This window comes from Phyllostomus discolor, chromosome 1 (assembly GCF_004126475.2).
Source record: "Phyllostomus discolor isolate MPI-MPIP mPhyDis1 chromosome 1, mPhyDis1.pri.v3, whole genome shotgun sequence".
Taxonomy (NCBI): domain Eukaryota; kingdom Metazoa; phylum Chordata; class Mammalia; order Chiroptera; family Phyllostomidae; genus Phyllostomus; species Phyllostomus discolor.
In genome coordinates this window covers 150,069,270-150,089,672 of record NC_040903.2, presented here as the reverse complement: position 1 = coordinate 150,089,672, position 20,403 = coordinate 150,069,270, and positions in this window count along the sequence as shown.

Below are 20,403 nucleotides of genomic sequence, written 5' to 3'. Positions count from 1 at the left end.
AAACATGCTGTTTTGAAAACTCCATGGGATAGTAAGTGTGAGGAGCCTAGCACGCTGACAGGCACAGTGTTGGGGCCACTTAGCAGTGTGCTCCTCTCCACTCCCGCAGTGTCCTTCATCCTAGAAACTAGCACAAAGTTTACCAAAATGTCCACGTAAGACTTTCAACTCTGAGCCCATGCCACAAAAGGTCTTGAGAGCAAATTTTCAGGAACTATAGATTTATTATAGCAAGGATTTTTAAACTGTTTAGAAAAATTCAAGCTGATTCCAGATAAGGGAGAGATGACCCTGGGTTGGCACCATTCAGGAATAAGTACATGTAAGTAAGCAATTAATCTTAAACATTCTATTTGCAAAGTGTTTTGAGGTCTTGGGGCTTCAGTATTTGCAGTATTGTAGAAACTTGTGTTTATGGGTAGTTATCTCTTCCATTAATAAACTGCAAGGTGTGTGGTGTTTGTTTCTACAGACTGGTGTCATTTGTAGTATGTAAATGACATTAGAAAAGTAAAACAGTTTTTTTCAATTATTTTCCAAAGGGCAGTCAGAAACCAAATATGCTCAGAATTCATTATTTTTCAGTTTGTATCTCTCAATGAACCCATCCCTACTGCCCTTAGGCAGACTTAAAAAAAAAAAACCTCAACACAATTAAATCAAAACATGCCATGCAAGTGATCAGCAAGACAAATAAACAATAAAACAAATATCAACCCATTCTCAAAACTAACATCACCTTTTAAAACAAACTTCCTTCTCTCAGCAACGAGTTCCCTGGAGCATATGCTCCAACAAATTGATGGATCTTGGCTATGAAATTAAAATGCTCAGAATCTGTTAGAACAATATGGGAAAGTGGTTCCATAAAGGGGTATCTTCCATTTCAAATGGAGTGTGTATCTGATATGCTAAAGGGTAAGTCCCTGGTAAGCAAGGCTTGTGGTCTGTTGGATAGCTTCAGGGTCAGAAACCTGAGTTTGTGGCTTGGCTCCATCACTTGTAGTTGGTTCTTAATAAAATTTATTAAATTTAATAAATCATTGTGATATCCTCATGCATTCATAAAATTGTTAAGTGGCAAGGAATTTTTACCAAAACAATGACACAGGGAAGAAAGAGGAAAGCTTACATTGTGATAAACTTGATATAAAGCCCTTTTAACTAAGGAGTCCCTTCAAGAGAGTGTCTGCTTTGTGCAGGAGGCAACAAATGTATATAGATTTCTTCCTACTAGAGCAGCACAAAGAGAGGGTAAAACATTTAAGAGCAAAGGTGATAAGCATATTTTTAAGAAATTAGAAGATTTTAAATCTTCATTATGTGCTGGAATTTGTGCAATAGCAAATTAGAACTGTAAGAACTCGCCTACAGAAATACATGCAAACACTGAAGTTGTGCTGTAATTGAGAATTTAGAACTACAAAGATGAAGAATTCTGTGTAAGCGGAACATTATTGAACATACAGAAAGTCATGAGTATGACACGGAGCAACATAAGCAATGATGGGGAGGGGCTAAACAAGTAGGAATCAACAAGTGCTCCGGACGTAGGAGGCCAAGGAGGAGCAGAACTCAGATGAACTCAGACTGGAATTGAGGGAGAGTCACTCCCGTTATGGTTCCTTATTAGGACTTTCACATAGATCTGCTTAGCGGATCCATCTATAAATAAATATTATACAATTAGATTTAATAAACTTAAATAGAACTGTTATCCAACTACTTTGAGATCCAAAGTACATCAGTATTTCTTTGTACTATATGTCCAGTTATTTTAGTAAAATATATCTCTTCACCATATACTACTTCATGTGACATCTCCCCTCCATTGCCAACTTTATCCTCTCTAGGCAATGAGATAATTTGTAGAGATAACTCACATCAGAGTTTTTATGTGGTAGGGCAGGTTTCTTGCTTTGTTTTGTTTTGTGTTGTTTTGCTTTGTTTGGTGGGGGGCTTGTTTAGTTTCTAGCAATTTTGCACTTAACTCTCCGTGGAAAGTCAAGGTAGGCAACAAGAGAATAAATCACAGGGTACTGAATCTGGCTTATTGACAGTTCGGTAATCATATTGAAAAATTAAGATTATTTTAATTAACCAACTTTTTGTTTTTTATATGTTTTCATTATTAATATTGAATTTATTTTCTTTCCCACCTCTAAGTAAAAGTTGCCTCAGATAGTAATTGTTTCCATTCCTGGCATGTACACTCTGATCAGCTATGGATGTTTGTTTTGTCATCTTCTGCAAATGTTTCAGCTGTCACCAGTGAAAGCTGAAAATGAAGCAACCCATGTGGGACTTTGGTCTTAACCTCTCTAATGAATCTTCATCATCTCTTTTAACTGACTCAAGGACCATTGTACAGTGCACAATGAGTTGTGGCCAGCAATGGAAGGGAGACATGTACACCAGCCTAGGAAATAAGCCCTGGGCTGTGTTTTCAGGCCTCTTTCTGTTAAGAACTTTGGCCTCCACTCCAGCATTTTTGTTGTCTTCACATCTCAAAAGCCTATGTTTCTAAATTTGAACTGAAGGAATAAGTTATGCAGATCTTTTTAGCTGGAGCTCAGTTTACCAGACATGAGCCTGCCCCTGCAGGAAGTGGCATGGAGCTTCCAGGTGGAGAAGTGAGGTGAGAGACAGGCAAGTTGAGAAGGTGGTGAACTTTCTAGGCCCTAGAGAGTAGACACAGGATGACAGGACCTTTAATTCTTTAAATAGTGCAGTGTTCTCAGATTCAAATGTAAAAATATATCAAAATGTTCCTCCAGAGGCAAATACAGATGCTTTGGGGATTATCTCCCTTCTATCAGTGCAGCTACCCAGGAGTTAACAGTACCTGGGTAGCTAGGGTTATCTACTTTACAGTCCTTATCCTTTCAGAAATTGGTAGTCGAGAAATGCCAGCCTCTGTTCTATAGAGCACGAAGGATGTCACTTGGCAAATAAAACCATTTCTTAAAACTGCTACCATGGTTCGATTTCTAGATCTAAACAAAGCGATATACATTTAAATAAGACATGGGTTTCTTACCCATGGTTTCTAACCTTTGCAGAGCAAATCATTAGTTTCTTTTTCTATCTAAACACAGATATTGAAGTCATAAAAAATGAAGCATGTTCACTTTTAGAAGAGAGTTAGTCATCGTAATTTTAGAGAAAATGCCCTAATCTTCAACTTCCTTCTACTCTTTAAACATACCTTCAGTGGGAGCCATGGCTATACATTTGACCTGGTTCAGAAACCTCTCTTGATTAACTGGGAAAGGAAAATGGGACATATCACTTGATGTTCACTGTGGGCATTGTGTGTTTTTGTGTTGTTGTATGTATATGTACTTGTTCATTTATATCTAATGAGCAACTGTGGAGAGACATCACAAGTAAGTCAATATTTATTCTCCCATGTATTTTTAAGAAGATTTAGCAGGTTATTTGCTAATGGGTAGAGGAGATGGAAAAGCATGCCCAATACTTTTTAACACAGCCTGCCATTTTTTTGTAGATAAAGCATTGAACAGATGGCTTGTGGCTTCACAAAATTCTGGTTCAAAGTCGATCACTCTTAAAGGAGCTTGGATAACCCTTACAACCTCCAGTTACTTAAAATCAAACTTTTATTCTCCATCGTACAGAGTAAATCCAGCTCCCAGTATGCTTTTGTCATTAACAAAAACTCTGAGGGTGGTTTCACAGGGATTTTTATGCATTGTTCTATGTTCTTTGTTTGATTTATAAACTGCTGAGGGGAAATGGGGCTGTAAACCTAATCCAGGTTTATGATATAAAAGGGCAGCACATTTTAGAAACACCTTGTGGTCTTACAAATAGAGTTAACTTTAAGCAATTTATTTAGTTAAATAACTGACTCAACTATGTATTAAATTGCTGCCAGTTGGAAATGATGGAGGTTGGCAGTTTTACTGTCAAATATAGTGGGTATAGGAAAACATGTGGAGACTGGAGACTTGCAAAAGACCGAGGTGCTGTAGCATTTAGTGATGGAAAAATCAAGTAATTCACCTTGACTACACTCAAAAGGAAAAATTTAAAAAGCAAGCTTCCACTATTAAACAGTTAATTATAGTGTGTTTATGTGTATAAGGCTTGATTGTTAATTGCTTAAACTAAGTTGTTCTACGAAGACAAGTGCTTGCTTAGATTCCTATGTGCTTAGAAACTGAGAGGTAAGCTGGTCTGTTTTGCAGGGTGTAAATTGATTGGCATAAACTTGTAGTCAGGATTTTAGGAAAAGATTTTATTGAATGTCATGAACAAACGATAAACTATGACGAAAATCCACAACTTTAATAGTAAAATAAAAAATGCCACATGCTCTGTCTTACATGACTTTTGAAGAAGCATTTCTTAGCCTATTTTATTCCTATCAGCAAGAAAAGTAAAGGAAAGTAAAAGAGAAAAGAAATGAAATGTAACAGATTCTGAGTCAAAAGATTTTATGGGTTCAGAGGCTTTGTGATTACTTACAGAAAATGAGATCCTGGGAAGAGATCAAGGGACATGGCATTACTTGGGCTGTAGGAAAGGAGGTTGAGTACTGATACAAATGGTCTTCAGGCCTATGAAAGTCATATAGGAAACAAATAGCTATTTAATTGGAACATTTACATGAAGCTTAATTGGCAAAAGTTGCAATTTAAATAATTTGCAATGGAAATAATAAAAATCAGTAAGTTTTTTTTTCCTTAAAGTGTTTTTTTAAGTTGGATATTAGGATTCTATAAATAACCTAGTGACGTTTCATACTGGAAATAGACACATATTTCAAAAATTTGTCTTAAAAATTCCTGTCAACTTTGGTTATCAAAGTTTGAATTTGATCAGAAACATGGGCTTTAAGAAAATTATTACTATAAGTTGTAATTGTTCAAATCATGTTAATTAACTGTAGCTTGTAGTTAATTTGTAGACTTACACATACACAGAAGACAAGAAATAAGGGCAAAAAGTAAACCGAGTGTCAAGTAAGGTCATTCCATCCTTTCCATTTAGTCAAAATTGGCTCAAGATCCCTAACCCATGTCCTTTGGAAGGTCCATGCCCTCCTTGATTTTTTAAAATTTCCCAAGGCTAAGGGTCCCATAGTTTCAGGTTCCTCTGAACTTGAAACTGTCTCACTTGCGTCTGAAATTGCAGTTAAAAAATAAATTAAAAAATTAAAAAACAGTGTTATAAGGTATTGTGTGCATAGTGGACTTTCACATCAAATCAAATCTCCCTCCTTTATCGAAATTTGTAGGTATGCTGGTGCAGTCAGACATTCCATTCCATTAAGCCAGTGAGCCTCAATGATATGAGTAAGGATGGTCATGAGAAAAGTGCAGCCAGTGTCTATAATAAACCCTAGAAAATTATACCGAGTCAAGTCAAAACGCAAGTCAGCAAGAGCAAGTTTCACCATGCCTTCCTACCACTGCAGACTGTAGCTTGCCGAGAAGGGCCATCTGATGGAATTCAGGAGAGTAATTAACTGAAGGACAGCATGCAGTTCTGAAGTAAGCTGTGTCTGGTTCAAATCAGGAGTAGAGAACAGAGCATTTTGTTCTTTCCTTCTGTGAACGTCAAGCTCAATGGTGTAAAAACTGTATTAAAAAATGGGAGATAGTTCAGTGTGATGGATTAAGAGCTAAGAATGGTCTTAAAATGATATACTACCATTAAAGAAAGTCATTTTTCCCCATTAATAATGGAAGCAAATAAAGGGCTTGCCAACATTTCTTGTTTTTAATAGTCCCTGTTAATTTTGTTTTATCAAACTTGGGGCTTTTCTGTATTATTCTTACCGGCTTTCTTTGAGTTAAAGTATGGCTCTATAAAAAGAAATGAAATCATCTGTTCATTAACTTTTTACTCAGTAAACTTTTTTATTTTCTTCAGCTACAACTCTCATAATTTTCCTAATCACCATTCTTCTCATCTATTTTCACATTCCTTAGTTTTCATGTCAGTCCCAAATGCCTCAACCCATCAGTTAAATTAGTTCTGTTTTTACAACAGCTCACAAAAGGGTTTACAGCTGAAACTCTTCCTCTTCTTGCTGTATGTACTATTTCTTTACTGACCTTAGCTTTGGAGATCTTTAAAAATAATACATATCAGCAAGGGTTGCTCGCTTTCTAATCATATGTTTTCTCCTGCTAATCATTCAGTTACCTGATTAGAAACAGATGCAACCTATTTGAAATGTGAACTTAAGAGTGAACTGCTCATAATGGTTGCATTTTTTTAGATACTCTATGTTATGAAATGCCCTAGAAGGGTTTCGATGGCAAACATGTAGATTATGTTTTACAGCTTTTGAATCAAGCTTTTTTTCCTACCAAATGACCCATCCCAATGAACACAAACTGACAAACAGAACAAGCAACAGCAAATATTCAACCAACACCGAAAGCCACAGTACTTATAGGTAATCTGCAAAAAGAGTACTAGAACTATGATAATACTCATTTTAAAACAAATTCCCTGTTCTCAAAGAACTTATGATACATCGTGAGACATAAATACATAAGCAACTACTTATAACCCAAAGCAAAATATGATAATTATTTTAATTAAGGAATATACAACATGTTATGTAAAAAAGAGAGGAGAGAAAAATACTTCTAAGGAGAATGAGCAAGGGCTGGGTGGAAAATGTAATGCTTGTGCTGGATCTTGAGAGTAGAGATGGAACAAAGTCTGGGATTGAGCACTGTATCAGCAGCAACCTCCGGAAAAACCTTCAAAGGCCATGCCAATAGGTTCACTCCCAATTTCACTGGTAAGGCGTTAAATGGCTGATTTGAAATAGGTTGGTATTGCGCTGAAGTGATCCCTATCAACAGTGCAATGCCAACCAGAGAGACTTGAACTCAGACAGGCAACAAACTGTATTTGTAGAACTCCGAATATAAATATACTCAGGTATTTGTTTAATCAGACAGCCAACTGAAATTTTCTTAATAGAAAGAATAGTCCAGTGAACTCTTCAAATTAGAACTAAATGTATGTGGGCTTTTTTTTAAATTAAGATTTTATTTTTTAGGGTAATTTTAGGTTCATAGCAAAATTAAGGGGAAGGTACTGAGATTCCCAGGTACCCCCTGCCCACATACATGTATAGCTGCCCCCAACTGTCAACTTCCCCCCCCAGGGTGGTACATTTGTTACAATGATGAACCTACATTAACACAGCATAATCACCCCAAATCCATAGTTTACATCGTGGTTGATTTTTTTTTACTTTTATAAATATAACAAAATCAGGACAATCAGCATGTTCTCCAAATCAAATTTGAGCTGAACCAATACTTATTACATCTGGTTTACATCTGTGGTTATCAATAAAATACCAATTAGGTCACCAAAATTTGAACACTAGCCTTAAGCTTTAGTAGTCTGAGGCTTTTACAACTATTTAATGACTTGGAGAATTTTTATTCAGAACAATTTTTATCAAGCGCAAAACAAGAGCAGAGAGTCCCTAAGCTTAAATTCAGTTAAATTCTACTCTTTTCCTGTGTCGAAATTGTTTGTTCATTCAATTCAGGTTAGATATGGAAGTAGCTGGGGAGATAGTTTTGCTGAGGAGCAGTTAGCAATATAAACAGACACCACAAAATTTGCTGCTTCTCAATATGTAAATGCTTCTCAAGCTACTGCCGTGTTTATCTCACCACAGGTTCTTTGTACACAAGGCCCTTCAGTGACCATGAGCAGCACAGAGGCAGGGATGTGATGACCAAATGGCCCCTTTTTCCATTGCTTTGATCCCCCACCAATTCTATTTAGTCATCTCTGCTCTGAAAACTGAATTCCTCTGTGACTCTGAGGGTACACGATGGCTTTTTTTGGCTCTAACTCTGTATAGTTAAAACTGTGGGCTACAGAAGCGGAAAGATTTAAGAGTCTCTCACCTCACAAACTTGGGTTTCAGGTCAGGGCAGTGACAACCTGTCAGAGTCTCGTCCGTGGCACCCAAGCAAACCAAGCACATGGACAGCGGAAATGGCTAGAAAAATCCTCAGACCCCTGTTCTCTAGGTCATTAATTCCATTGATTATTTTGGTATTTAAATACTGAGACAGGCCCTGGTGCAAACCCAAAATACGAGTCAACTCATATTTCCCTTGGCCTTTTAGAAAATTCAGATGTGCCCAAATCCTAAAACATAGGTGAGTTAGAGAAGCAAAAGGAAGGAAGGAAGGAAGGAAGGAAGGAAGGAAGGAAGGAAGGAAGGAAGGAAGGAAGGAGAGAGAGAATCAGGGAGGAAAAGTATTCCAAACAAACGAAATGTTGATCTGCCTTTTATTAATTTCATTTTTTATCTTCTTGTGTACAGACGTTTGACAGCTGTGACATTCATGGGCAATGCATTTGAAAAAGAAGACATAAATATTCAGAGACATATTAGAATGCTGTTCAATGTAAGCACCTGTCTACTTAGTGTTGACAGAAAATCATTTACTTTGCTTTATGCACGTTGCCTCCAGAGACCACAGAGGTCCTATTTTATTTAAAGAGCTGGTCCCAATATCAGTGCTTGCTCTTGAAACTGCAGTATATACAGCTAATTATATTTATTGAGGAAACAATTTTGTTTTATATTTTCAATAATACTTAAGCAATTTTGTCATTCTTGACCTCAGAAATGATTTCCCCAAGGATTCAGTTAACCAAAGTCTTCGCACAAGGTCTGATACCAGTGTCCTCACACTATTTCTTTCCATTATCTCCCAGGGAAGTTTTTCAAGTATAACTTTCGAAGAGCAGAAGGCCACAGATGCAAGATCTGTGTGTGTCTCATGAAAAACAGCACAGTCGATGAAATCCATGCTAGTATCTGAACATACACATTTATTATTTATTGTGTATTATACTTGGATTATGGCTGTCTTAAATAACATTAGTGTTACATAAAGTAATACATCATTAAAAGCCACAGGAATCATGACTTTTAAATCAAGTATATCAAATTTGGTAAATCTTTGTTTCTTCTCTACTCTGGCCAGATCAGAAAAGCAATCATATAACTTGACTGAAACACGTGCCTACGTAGAGGGGAAAGAAAGAAAGAACAAAGAAAGAGCAACCTTTGTCAGGACGTTAAGGTTGCTGCGGGGACATCATGAGGTGGTTTTGATTAGCATTCTCAAAGCCTTTTGACTTGTTCCCAAGTGATTAAAACAGGTATGCTCCAGTCAAAGTAACTATTCTCCCAAAGTGTTATTTCCCTTCCTGTACTTGGTATAATGCCTATTTTGAAGGAGTATGGTTTGCAATGGGTTAATGCCCAACTACTGAGATGCCTCCTTTAGCTGAATCTCAGGTCAGAATTACAAATGTATGTACCATATTATCAGAGATATAATGAAACACAGACCAGAGTGAACAAAGCCTAATTTTGGGACTATGACATTTCTCTCCACTTTAGTTTCACCTGACATGAGTGTGTAATGATGTTAGCTCAGCCTAAAAAGGTAAGGGTGAAGGGTGGGTGTTGAGGTAAGGGGGAAATGCAACAAGAACTGCAAAGACCTCGGAGCTCAAGACTTCCAAACCCTTACAATGCTGCCACCTACAGGCCTAAACTTTCAAGGCCGATTCCATCAATGTGTTTTCCCACCCTTAACAATGAAAAACACAAAATCGCAATAAAAGACCAGAGCCCCAAACTCAGAATCCTGCAAAGAGTTAAACCATCAGGTGAGTTGAAAGCACAGGCCCTTTAGCTTTCAGTGCTGTTACATAATTTAATTAGGATCATCACATGGCAACTGAAGCTGTCTAGAGGAATTATGAGCCACAAGTTCAGATCACATGTGAATCCTTTTGCTCAATTAAAGCTAAGCAATTTTTAAGGTTTTTTTCCCTCTTTACAGTATATGCAAAGAGCAGTGAAGCGTGGCCTCCATATTTTTCACATTAAAATTATTACATAAAGCCTGTAGCATTTGAAATGCTTATGGGAAATCAAAATGTTACACTCTGACCTTGGGCATTTAAATCTCGTCATTTTTAAAGCTATTGTTGCTACGCTCTCCTTTGTTCTAAGAAAATTACTGTGGTTAGTTATAATAGCTGAATGAATAATTACTGAGGGGAGAAAAGAAATGTGTAATAGTGCTGAAATGATTCGTGAGCCTACATACTGCTAAACAGAGTTTTAATTCTGTTTTGAAGTCCCAGCGTCGTGACTAAAGGCATTATCTTCTTCTCCCTTCCCTACTGTGCCCCTTGATAAAAGTGGCTGCATCCCTTCGCAGCCCACCAGCTCATCTACTTACATTCACATCAGAAAATTCTGCTAAGAACCTGATTGTGGACGGAGCTCCTGGAGGGGTCCACCCTGGGTAGTTCTGTATTTTATGATGTAAGCACATGCAGCATGAAGCATATCAGGCCAATAATGTTCCTTGCCAAGATTTTTCCAAAGGCTTAAACTTCCTTTAGGCTTGAAGCTTCCTTCCTTGTGGATTGTTTCAGCAGGCAGAAAAGATGGCAGTACTTGCTGGCTGTCCTGTGCTTTAAACTTATATAACCAGATAAAAATTATAACTTCAGTCATTTTAAACTACAGCCTAGGATCATCTTTCTTACTTGTACTCATGAAAATGACTATTTTCAAATCAAGATACTTTAAATTTTCTAAACTAATAGAAATTTCAAGTTAATTTTGGGGGGAATAAGTATTACTCTTGATAAATGATCATTTGAATAAAAATGACAAAAATGGAAAAAAAGATGCAAAGAAATACATAAGTCAGTACTAGGAAGACCCTTATATTCAGTTGATGATCTTGGCAACTTGGAGTAGTTTTATCAATTTGTTTGCTTCTTTTAAAAATTCCCAGAATTTCCAGATGCGTCACTTAAGACAACTGAAATTGTGACAGACAAAAAAAAAAAAAAAAAAAGATCCCAGTAAATACTGTGGGGAATTCTTCACCAACTCATAGATCAAAGAGAATAGGTAAAACTTATTTTTCGGTATTACAGGTTACCTATTATTTACAGGAGAGAAAATTCCTCTGGATTGTAAGGGCACACACACAGTGTATTTTTGTCTCATATTGTTTATTAGTTTCTTACCTAAGAGGTACACAAAATGCAAAAATGAGGCAATCTCTATTTTCAAATCTGTAAAGGTTAATTCTACTGTTGCAACCAGATATTTGCAGGATTAACAATTCCTTTAAAGGCTAGTTGGATTTAGATATAATAAGAATATAAATACAATGAGACATTCCTAAGGGGAATACAATTTTTTAAAAATTTCCATATTTGCTACAATAAATGTTATGCCTAGAAATTTTATAGCTAGCAGAAACACAGAAAATACTATACCCAGAGCTAGAAAACTGTTCCAGTGCAAAGCAAGTCTGATATATTACCTCCCAAATACACAGCATATCCCTGGTAAAGTTGTAAATTATGGTTGCAAATGAGGCCACAAACAAAATTTCGCTCAAGGCATGAATCATAAATTCAAACAATAATCATCTCCTACATGCGGCACAACCACTTTGTTTACTTCTTAGATACTGTTTCCTAAACATGAAGATGAAAGTAGGTCAAGGAAACGTAGCATCTTTTTCTCGTGAAGCCTGCTCTGATATTGGATGCACTGCCTTAGTTGTCATTGCGTAATCCTTTTAAATATTCAAAATCTGTGTTTTCACAAGGCCCAGTCCTTAAGCATGTCAACATTTTACCTCATGATGACATCATATTAAAATGACAGATGTTTACTGAAGAAAAATAAGCAACTCCTCATAATTTTTATAATCATTCCACCGGCTGTGTGAAATTCTGATGTTTCTTACATTGAAAATAAAAGGATTATTTAGCTGATGGTCAATGATGCTTTTAATCTCCTTAGTAGATATAATTGTTTGCTACTGCTTGAACATATCTGAGGGGTCCAATGTTTTTCTTTTCACATTGTAGAATTTCTAAAAGCCTAATACCACTCAAACCTTTTTAAGCATGAAGCTTAAGAAGGCAGACCTTTAATTAAGTCCATTCAAATGATCAAAAGGATCATGGAGTTGAATCATCTGAATGCCACTTCTAACAATTATCTTGGACCAATACACAGTTATAAAATATAGTTCAGAATGCAGGTTTTGAATGTTAATACATTGTGATTTCTATTTATGGACACTCAGAATGCAGCATGCTGGCTTATCCATAAGGTCCTTAGCTGTCACAGACTCACAAACTTCCTACTCTTACAGCAATAAATATCAATAATAATAACAACAATGGTCACATGGGTTGTTTACAATATATTCAGAACTGTGCTATATGCTGCATATGGATTGTCCCATTTAATTTTTACAATCATGCGTTAAAGCAGGGATGATGTTTATATCTGTCTTAGAGATTATGAAACTGAGGCTTAGAGATAATAGTAAAGAGTTTTGCTCATGTCACCCTGAGCTAGGTACTGGGCATTCAAAGACAAACTGAAGGGCAATCTATTTCCTGAAGAAACCAATAGTATATTCACTGAAACTTTCTGTCAGTGTATATACCAAGGGGAATGCATAAACTTGATTTATTTTAAATCCATCCAATTGAAATAAGACAATTTATGGGTACTTATATGGAACTAATAAGCTGGCACAATGATCTACATAATGTAATCACTCAGAAGGTATTTATTGAATGCCTAGTGTGTTTATCATTAAATGATTAATTCACTCTCTACTAGGTGGTATGAATTCAGTGGTTAGCAAAATGGAGGTATCTCTGCCCTCAAGAAGCTTTGCAAAGTGGGAAAATCAATTTTTTAATCTTCTAATAAAATAAAAAATCAAACTGAATAGAAAATAATGAAATTTGGACAAGTAGTCAGAAGATGTCTCTAGATAGTTTATATTTGAGCTGAGGCCTTAAAAATGAGGTATTATCATGTCAAAACAGGGAAGTGTGTCCTAGACAAAAGAAATGCATGTGCAAAGGGTCTGAGGCTGTAAAACCATATATATAGTTATATATGTGTGTGTGTACACACACACACACACATAGCTATATGTAGTCAGAAATGGGTGGGTGGTAAGTCCAAGGGTACAAAAATGAAGGCTCTTTGTTTTCATTTCCACCCCCCACCAATCTTCTCCATCTCAGTCACTGACATCATTTCTACCTAACTGTCCAAGCTCAAAAGATAAGTGTTGTATTTGGTTTTTCTTGGCCCTCACACCCCACATCCAACCAATTAACAAGTCCTATTGGCTTGGGCACATTACCCCTAATCTACCCACCCTTCCATTCATCATCCTAGGTCAATTTATAATCTTCTTTTGCCTGGATCATGGCTATAGTTTCCTAACTGGGCTGCCTGCTTCCACTCAGCCACCTCCGGTTTCATTTTTCTCACAGAAGCCATGGCTCACAGCCTTGAGCTCTTTTAAACATGTAAAACAGCTCACATAACTACCCTGCATAAAACCCTCCAACATCTTTCAATAAAAATTTGCCATTTTTATTCCAAATTTAATGAGGAGGTTTTGGGCCATTCTAAGCAGGGGGACAAATATCATGCTGGCTGTTGATGTGTGGAAAATAGAATGAAGAAGAGCAAAAGCTGAAGCAAGAATATGAATTATGAGGCCAATTCACAAATTTAAGGGAGATGGTTTGGCTTGGTGTAGAATGACAGTATTAGAGATAGAGAAGAAATGGATGAATTTATGATATAGCTTCAACTCACTGATGGATTGAATTTGGGGGAGAAAATAAGAACTTAAAAATTTTCCACAATATTTATGCATTTGTTTGTTTGTTTGTTGTTTGTTTGCATGAGATGGCAAGAAGGGGGGAGTTAAAGGAAGGATGGACCTGGAGGTAGGACGATGAATTTGAATTGGATTCATTTACCCACCCTGAGCCAGACCTAACTTTCTGGGAATATATTTGGGTTTGTTTCATGCCTGGATTTCTCCTCAGAGAGGCAGTTTAAGGAAAGGCCAGTCTATTAACAGAAACCAATATCTCTTCAACAGATGTCCTGCCCTGATGAGAGGGCAGAGGCATTACGTACAAACAGCAGCCACGAAGAATGATGAACATTTAGCTCTTCATTTTTTATACTGATTTTCCACAGAAACTAAAAACAATTTTGACAAAGAATTTCCAGCCCTAAATATACTACGTGGAAGAACTCATGGGTCAGTAAGGCTTTTCACTGTGTTTAACTGAAGTGGTGACATTGTAGGTTTTTACTCTTCCATTCCCACTGTGCAGTCCCTCCATTGCAATCTATAGCTGTAGCCAGGGGGGTGGGAGAGGGTGGGTGACCCGATGCCATAAGCACTGTGCTGGTCACAGTTACTAAGGGGGTCCTGAGGATGCGAACCCTGGTGGTGGAGCTACAGGCAGAATCCCATGCACAAGGCCCAAGGATGGCAGTGGCTGCAGATGGAGCAGTGGTTAAAGGGTAGTGAACATCAGACAGAGAAGCAGAGCAGGAGAATAGAAAGTACCTGGGATGTCCCCATGGTCCCAAGACAAAATAAAATGTTCCTTTTCAGAAGGTTTCTAGTCAACTGGGAGATTGATATTCTAGTAGATATCAAATTATGAAGTTAAAAATCACTTTCAGTGATATTTTTTATCTTTATGACAAAGGTAACCATTATGTTCATCTGCATTTTCCTATTAATATTATTAATGAAACAAGAATGTATTGACTCTGGTGCAATTCTCAACTTGTTAACATCTAGTAACTATGGATTTAGAATGCACAGCAAAGAACAAGGATGCAAACAACAAAGGCCTTACTCTGGGTACAAATTGTTCAAAACATCTTTGAAGAAAAACTATAATAATCATTGGTTGATAACTTCTAAGGAAAAGAACTATAGTTAATATTCTTCCTGACATAGATGATTATGAGAAATGAATGATTAATATTTCCAATTATAATTTTAATGTTGCAAAGAGGGGAGATTATACCAATATTAATATGATTTTTATGGACATGACTGAATATCAGTAATAACCTTAATACATAACTAAATAAAACATGGCCAAAGAAAAGCATGTATTAATGTAAGATCAACACAATAAACTAGAAGTTTTATTTATGACATTCCTATGTTGTTAACTAAGAAATGTGTACCAGGAAAATCCACTCCCTGCTGCCCCACCTGGGGATGGTTTGAAGTACCTGAGTCCAGCCATGAAACACAGAAAAAGGAGTTTCCTCTCCCTGCAATCCATTGGACCCCCTGTTGGGTCCAATGTCCTATTTGGGATTCTCAGTCTCTTGGTGCATAAATAAGCACATTCCCCAAGGGTCTAAAGATCAGACAAGCATAGATTTAGCTCCCAAATATAAGCATGTGCCACTTAAGGACAAAGACACATTTTGAGAAACTCATCATTAAGTGATTCTGTCATTGTGCAAACATCACAGTGGCACTTACACAAACTTAGACTGTCTGGTCTACTACACCCCTAGGCTATATGGTCTAGCCTTTTTGTTTCAAGGCTGAAAACCTATACAGCATGTTACTGATTAAAAACTGAGATGAAATGAAGCACAAAAGAAAATTATGCAATTGAGATGCGATAAACGTGAGATGTGTGAGTCTGCTACTGCAGTAACATGGCGTACTCTTTTATAGCAACTTTTTTTAAATAAAATGAAAGGGTACCCTCTAAAATTACAATTAAAAAATCATACTGTAGTACATGCATGACCTCATACCATGGTCATTTATTATCATTCTCGAGTGTTATGCACTGCATACAATTGTATGTGCTATACTTTAATACAACTGGCAGTTTGCAGCAGCACCACCACAAACACATGAGTAATATGTCAGGCTATAATGTTCTGATGGCTATGATGTCACTAGGCAATAGAAATCTTTTAGTTCTATTAAAATCTCAGGGACCATCATTATACATGTGGTCCTTCATTGACCGAACCATCCATATGCCATGCAGGAAGGTAGTACTGAGTCCCTTCTTGTAGTGCCTGGACAATATGTTGATAGAATGAACCCTCATTTGGCCTCTTTTTTAGGTTAGGCTCTGATGCTCTGGTCCATGCAGCTCCTAGGGATTTGAGAGTTTAGCCTCCCAGCAGTTCCTCTCCCAGGCAATTCACCACAGCACCTTTTGACCACAGGCTACCTAGGGGATAACTGCAGGGATGGGGGACACACACCCAGTCATGCCTGCCCACACTCTCCTTTTCTTCTTTTTATTTGCACTTCTTCTCTTTTTTTGTCCTTCCCTCCCCTTCTTTTCTCCACATGGAACTTATCCCATCAGAAAGACACTGTCGGCAAGGACCCCAGCATTCAAAAACACATAATTTATTTACCTTCTCTGAAGTATCAGAAGGAGCCAAACCCTCAACACACAAACTCCAGGTGTCTTAGACATTTTTAGAATGGGCAAGATGCTTGTAAATATAAAACTTTAAAAAGTAAATATACACACAGAAGGATTCGTGTTTTCATACCTGATTATGAACGGTGGTGTTTGAACAATTCCTGTCAAGTGACTTCCTTTAGGTCCTGCCCCCCTTCTTGTCTGTAAAGGAACCTGGACCAGGTCCCTCAATGACAGAGATGCTGTGAACATCGGGAGATGCCAGCAAGCTGTCCTGCCAGCCCAGAGCCGAGTGCTATTTTAACCCCAAACCAAAGAAAATTAAAAATAGTCTCTACCAATACAAACCTGACTCAATTTTCATATAGCAAAATTAGTAAACAGAGTAGAGTGTTCTGGGATACAAGGTTAGTGTCCTTAAATCCCTCACAAAAAGAGACACAATTTCTAAAATTGTATTCTCTCCAAAAAAAAAAGTGCTTCTTACTCCTCCACTTCAGGTAAACACATATGTTTATGTATAGTGAAGTTATTGAGGTATATGATAGAGTTGATGGAGCTGAAATGGTGATATACCTGCACACTGAAGAAAAGCCAGCACGATTGAAAAGCCCACTAGACCCTGCTGATAGAAGTGATGCCATCTACCCATTAGAATACATTAGTAAAAATATTGTCATAACCTGTTAGTGTTAAACCAAGCTACTTAGAACTAGATTGTGCTACAGTTTAGACCCCACTTATATTTAAAATAGCCATCTATTGGTTTTGAAAATTTGTTCTAAAGTCACATTTCAAGACTGACTGGGACCTCATCTGCTGAGCTTCAGTCTGGGGCAAATAGTTGATAGGCTAGTTGTAAACCCTGAATATGGAGAGTAGTTATGAAAAGTACAAGAGTCCCCCAAGATAATAATACTTTCAGTAAATCTTTTCTTTTTAGTTTGACCAAACTACACATGAAAAATGTAAGCATATAAATTCATTCCATGCAAAAATAAAATGGGCACATAAAAACCAGCAGGAAACGAGCATCAGAAGCTGCAGCCTGAAGTACACAGGTACGGTCAGTGCAGTGAGTGCTGTTTCTCTGCCTCCCATAATTCCACTCATGCAAGTCACTGAGCTTTGCTAATGTTTGACACTCCATTGTGATATGCCTATTAAGCAGTTCCATCAAATGCATTAGTACTATTCCTATTTTATAAATGAGACACTGAGGGAAAGAGGCCACACACCTAATCAGAGTGGGTATGAAAATATCTCACACTCTTTGTGTTTGACTGCATTGGACTTTGGGACCAGTAAACCAAGGGATTCACAGCCACAATGTAGCCAGAAGCATTTGGGCTATCCAAAAGATGGTCCCTAGACTAAAAAGAAAACATTAACATAGACAAAATATGATTCAAGCAACATCATATATATATTTTTTTTAATCCATTCATAATGAGTTCATGTGGTATTCCTCCCCCTATCTTTCACTGTTGTCCCATTACACTGTGTGTGAAGGAAGAATTGTGCCCACCTGTGTGAACTGGTGGGCAAGGCTGCCCAGACATTTAGAGCAAAGGTGTGCTTCATTACATAAGCCTCGGAAGACAGTCCTTTGTGTCCTTCGGCCCCTTTCAAGACAGCAGGATCATATACCAGAGGTCAATAGATCTATGATAAAAAGAATAAAACAATCACCAAATAAATGCGTACTGACTGACCAAGAATAGAGAAGTAGAGAGAGGACCATAAAAGAACTAGAACTGACATTATTCCACTAAAAACCTTTGTTAAAATCTTAGAGGCAAGATAACATTTGCTTTAAGAGACATAAAGATGTATAAAGAATTTATTCCTCTTGTCCTGGAAAAGTATAAAATCCCATTGGGATAAATAAATAGACACCATTATAAACAAAATGTTCCAAAGCAATAACATCAAGAATGAAACAAAGAGTAATTAACTAATTCCCATGTGACAGCAAAATTGAATCAGAAAGGATGTGGAGTCAGAAGACCAGGACTCCATCATTGCTCAGAAACCAAATGACCTCAGGCAACTTCTGTTTTTTTTAAACTATTGTTTTTACATTTAAGATTTATTTACTTATTTATTTTAGGGAGAGGGAAAGAGACAGAGAAAGAGAAGGAGAAAAATATCAATGTGTGAGAGGAACATTAACCGGTTGCTTCTCACAAACCCCCAACCAAGGACCTGGCCCACAACCCAGGCATGTGCCATGATGAGGAATCGAACCAGCAACCTTTAGGTCTGTGGGACGATGTCCAACCCACTGACCCACACCAGTCAGGGCAGGATACATCTTAAATTCAGATTCTCATTTTCTTCACAGGCAAATGAGAACAATACTAGTGATCTTTACCACAAATGTTTGTGATGTGTGTTGAGTTAGCTATTATATAGAACTCAAAATAACCTCCAGTGGGAACCTCACTAGGACAGCCTGCTGACTAAGGTGTCCAGTCTAAATTATAATAGTTTATCTTAAAGGGTTTTTTTTTTCCTATCTATGTATCCTATCACCAGAGAATCCAGGAAATTCAAAGATAGTAACTAAACAGAGAAATCTGAAGAAACTTGAAAATGGATTTGAGTGATTGGAAACTAATTTATGAAATTGAGGAAATTAAAACATAAGGCAATTAGTTACTTACCCAGACTTCTAAAATACTTCCAAATGTGTGGAACTATTTTAATCAGGAGTCCATTCTAACTCTTGATAACCGATAGTAACCATAAAGACTTCATCTGTAGGAGTAGTTTTATGGCAACACTTGACAGCTTATCTTGTACTGCAACAATCAACAATGTTTATTGAATATCTACATGCCTTTCAATGCTTCAGTATTACCAAATGCTCTAAAGATTTCACACTTAACACAATTCACATGTTTTTCCCCCTTATACTCCTCCAATTTAACTGATCTCCATGCCTTGTAACAGCCTGAGGTCTGGAGGCCTGGCTTGTATAAGGACTCACATCTGCTGACTCTGGAGAGTCTCCCAGGTTTCTGCAGTAGCAACATTTACATTTTCATTACTGAAACTTCCCCACCAAATAATGTCACATCACTGTGGACTCTCTGAGTCTTCCAAATGCTTGACATTAGATACACATGAGCCTGTTCTCAATAAAGCAGTTTTCTTTACTCTCTGCAGTGAGATTCCAGCTAGGCCAAAGATTCCCCTTACCTCACCTTATGACCCATTTCTTTGGGATTTTCCATTGGCATCAAGATTTCCAAGGGAGTCTAATTATTGAATCCCTGGATACTTTTATTTGCACCTGTTTTTTTTTTTTTTTCATTACAGAGTCATTAGAATTTGGCTGAGTGGATAGAACAAGTAAATACCGAGTTTCTAAAAGAGCAGCTCAGCATGGCATTCTCCCCCCTCAAAGTACAATGGACTGCATTCTCTAAAGGAAAACATAGACACAATCAACCACCTTTTAGTTCTATAATTTGGTGCTCTCACATTATCTGTTCTTAGGACTTCTCCCTTTAGTCGTGATGCTTCAGAAAAACTGAATAATAAATGGGAGGAGCTGTGGTGGAGATAGCTGGGAAGAAAGTGTCGAGAACCCTATAACAGGAAAAGGAAATGCAAAGACCCTGTGCAGTCTGTATTGGATACAGATGCACACAAGGCAGCGACTGTCCTGTAAAGTTGCCAAGAATACACCAGCTACATATGGCCTCATAGCAGGATGGAGGACAGCGATAATCTAATCTAATCAGAATTCTTTTACTATTGGGAACAGAGCCATAAATTGCACTATTGTCCTGTATCTCCCTGATACCTCAGCCATTAATGAGCACCCACAATGGGGAGGGTCCCGGGCTGCGGACTGGAACCATGTTTCTCCATTCCATCCACTTTTTTTACACATACCCAGAACCATGGGTCAGGCTCTCATTAAGTCTGAGCTGGGCTACTAAAATCATTTTCTAATTGATCTCTCCCCTTCCATACCAGGCTTTATACCACCGTGGGATTGATTTTTCTAAAATATAGCTTTGA